Genomic DNA, 4,014 nt, shown 5'->3' with positions numbered 1-4,014 from the left:
GCGATCCGAATAGAATGAAGGTCCTTGGGCTCCCATGGGACAGATCGGAGGACACAATAGTGGTGAGCACCAACAAGATTGCGGCCTTCATTTCGACGAAGCCGGCAACGAAGAGAACAATGTTGCAGTCACTTGCCAGACTTTACGATCCCCTCGGCTTTGTGACCCCATATTCAGTGCGTGCCAAGCTGATTTTTCAAGATTTGCGGAAGCTTAACCACCCTTGGGGTGGACTTTTGCCGCCGGCGCAACTTACTGCCTGGAATTCCTGGTGCAGCGAGATCCCTGATATAGAGGGAATCCGACTGCCACGACAGGTGTGCATCAGGAACCGTGATCGCAGGGATGTCATGGAGTTGCATTTTTTCGCCGATGCTAGTCCCAGAGCATATGGAGCAGCTGTATACATTCGCCACCACTGAGATCATGGTAATTCGTATGAAACGAACCTCCTCATGAGCAAGAGCCGCATAGTACCCATCAAGACCTTGACCCTTCCACGTCAATTGAGTTGGTGGCATGTCTCGTCGCAGCGCGGCTGTGTAACTATCTGAGGCAGGTTCCGTGTTGGGCCACCGCGAAACTGTACTTCTGGACGGACGCCCAGATCGCTCTCTCTCAGAATTCCGCAGCACCTAGTCGATGGCCACCCTTCATCCGAAACCGCGTCGAAGAGGTACAGCGGCTGACGGAGGGTCACCCTTGGCAACACTGCCGAAGCAAAGACAACCCTGCTGACCTTCTCAGATGCGGTTTACCAGCATCCGCTCTCAGAAATTCCCAACTTTGGTGGTGCGGTCCGCCGTGGCTTGCTTTGCCAGAAGAGTCATGGCCAGCGGAACATTTCGAAATCTTAAGCGAGAGCGACGAGGGGCAAGCCGTTCCAAACGCTGCTTGTGCAATCGGCAGCGTGCATCCTGAGCCTTTGTTTCAAATTAATCGGTACAGCAAATACTCCCGATTGCTCCGGGTAACTGCCTGGGTTCGCCGCTTCATCAACAACGCGACTACAGGCAGACAGCCGACAGCCGGGCCGCTGACGACTGAAGAGTTGGCTCAAGCAGAGAACTATTGGATTCGCCATATTCAGAGAGAAGCCTTTTCTGAGGAGTTGGAGGCGTTGGCAAGTAACCAACCCAGTAGGGCGACGACCCGCCTATTGCTGCTTCGCCCATATTCATCGACGAAGATGGGCTTATCCGCGTCGGGGGCCGCCTGCAAGAACTGCAGTCCCCGATGAACGTCCGTCATCCAGTCGTTTTGCCGAACAGAGGGGACTTCACGCGTCTCGTAATAGCAGCCACGCATGAGCGGTTGATCCACTCCGGTGTAGATCTAACACTCGCTGAACTTCGGGAGAACTTTTGGATATTGAAGGGCCGTCAGGTTGTGAAAAGTGTCCTACATGCTTGCCTGCCATGCCGCCGACGTAGGCTCAAGGCTGAAACAGCGGATTACCGAAGCTGACCCCTTTTCCGTGGTTGGCATTGACTGCTGCGGACCCTTATACTGCCCGTCGTCGCATCCGGAATATGAGAAAGCGTATACATCGTCGTCACACGGGCCATTCACCTGGAGCTCTCATCTGGTATGACAGCATCAAGGTTTCTGCTGGCTCTGAGACGCTTTATATCCCGGCGTGGAGTTCCAACAACGATATACTCCGACAACGCCCTTACATTCCACCACTGCGCCAGGTCTCTCCACACCATGTCTGAGGCCGCGGTGCTCGACTTCTGCAGCGGCCGCCGAATTCAGTGGAAGTTTAGAGTCGAAAGGGAACCGTGGTGGGGCGGATGGTGGGAACGGCTCATAAGGATCACAAAAGAAACGCTCCGGAGGGCTCTTGGACGTAGTCGACTGTCCCCGGAAGAGATTGAGACGGTTCTTTGCGAAGTAGAGGCGGCCGTCAACAGCCGTCCGTTGACGCCGTTAGCAGGAGTTGCTGAAGAGCTCTCTCCTCTGACCCCGGCTCACTTCCTAATTGGCAGGCGCACAACCTCTTTGCCACAAAGGCTGGGACTACTCTTTGACTCTGCTGAATACTAAGGCACAGAGGTTCGAGGCATAAGGCAAACAACAAGGGAGAAAGGGGGCAGCCCTGTCTAACAGACGACTTAATCGAAACTGGCTTAGACAGAACGCGGTTGACGACCAGTTGTGTGGTGCACTGTTTGTAACAAAGCTGAATGCCTTTTAACAATATATCCCCTAAATTTGCCGCTGCCAATAGTGCGAATAGAAAGTCATGAGAAACGCGATCAAATGCTTTTGAAAGGTGTAATTTGGATAAGGGCCACCTGCTCTGCCGAATCAGACACACACTCCAATATTGAACGAGCAACATGTATGTTTGTTTGAATGCGCCTACCTCAAATACCGGAAGTTTGGTGAGGTCCTACTAACCTAGTGATGACAAGTTGAAGGCGCCTAGATAAAATTTTTGCAAAAATTTTAAAATTTACATTGCAGAGAGATATTGGCCGATAGCCGTCAACCGATTTCAGCTTTTGTTCATCTTGCGTTTTTGGAATTAAAACTGTTGGGATAAGGACGCACTTCAATACCTAGGTGTACAGCCACGATCAAAAGTTTACGGACCAGGGAAATGGCAATTTTAGGTTATTTCTCTTCCCATAGCAGCCCGACAAACTGTCCAATGCATGCGAGATGTCGTATAAGTACTGCAATACTTAAAACTACCGCACATAGCACTCAGGGCTGCCGTGCGGCAGAGCAATAATTCAAAATTGCTGCTTTCGTGGTCCGTAAACTACTGCTCTTGGGTGTACCTTTGCACCAAATACGAAACACCGGGCCGCATTGGTCATTGGCACTACAAAACGTCAAGCGAGCCTCTCAAGCATGGATGGGGCGAAAACTTTCTGTGTTTGCTCGTGCGCAGGTTTGTAATGTCTTCCTTGTCGCAAAGCTTGTTTATGTGCTGCAAGTACTTCATTGTGCGCGTACTTCACAAGCTCTACGTAGAGTTTTTGCGGTAGCATTTCGGCTGGCGTACCCGCAAATTTTCCCGCAAATTTTTTGGGGGGCTACCATGGTTGCCAGACCAGGACTGCCCTCGGTTGATTAGCTCGCATCATCCGTAAAGGCCGCGGATCTGTCAGCCCGCTCTGGGTATACAAACCCCTGCGCGCTCGCGCCGCGGGCTCGGGCTCGAGCCCGGATTTTTTAAATGCGAATGCATTTCTTAGTCGGGGGTTGTCGTGCGTTGGCCGGCGTGCGCCTAGCAACAGCTGTGGCGCGTCTAGCAACCGGAGCACATGGTAGCTCGGGCGGGAGTAGCGGAGGGCAAGGGGAGAGGAGGAGCGCGCTCGGCGTGTGAGGGCGCTCGCATCGCGGAGCTCGGGCGGAGTAGCGGAGAGTGAGTGGAGAGGAGGAGCGCGCTCGGGCGTGTGAGGGCGCTCGCATCGCGGAGCTCGGCGGAGAGAGCTCGCGCGCGGGGCGGCCGTGTTGCGCGATGCCGGCTCCGACACGTGCCCCACTACCATTCACTGGAGTTGCATTGATCTGGTCTTTACGCGAAACTGTGCCGCGCGTATGCTTCTCAAAGACCCTTTGACCGTGATGAATGAATAAATGGTTACGTTCACACTCTCGTCTCTCTTCATTAAGTACGCCATTAATAATAATTACTCGCAGCGCACTCATCGGTGCACCCAATGCATTCGCATTTCCGCACGATCCCCTTCGGGGAGGTGGGGGGATTTTTTTCGCTTCGTCCCCATGGTTGCCAGACCATTACTGCCCTCCCCTTTACGGACTGCCTTTACGGGCCCCATACGTTTGTAGTAGCTCCCGTGGGGACGAAGCGAAAAAAAAAAACCAGGCTCGAGCACGAGCCCACGGCGCGAGCGAGCAGGGGTTTGTAACCAGAGCGGGCCGACAGATCCGCGGCCTTTATGGATGATCAACAATCAACAGAGGGCAGTCCTGGTCTGGCAACCATGGTAGCCCCGCGAAAAAATGGCGGGAAAATTTTCGGGTACGCCAACC

Source organism: Haemaphysalis longicornis, unplaced genomic scaffold, assembly GCF_048455015.1.
Source record: "Haemaphysalis longicornis isolate Haplotype H1 unplaced genomic scaffold, Haemaphysalis longicornis Haplotype H1 scaffold_1, whole genome shotgun sequence".
Classification (NCBI taxonomy): Eukaryota; Metazoa; Arthropoda; class Arachnida; order Ixodida; family Ixodidae; genus Haemaphysalis; species Haemaphysalis longicornis.
The sequence above is the reverse complement of the archived record's forward strand: the minus strand, read 5'-3'. Positions refer to the sequence as shown.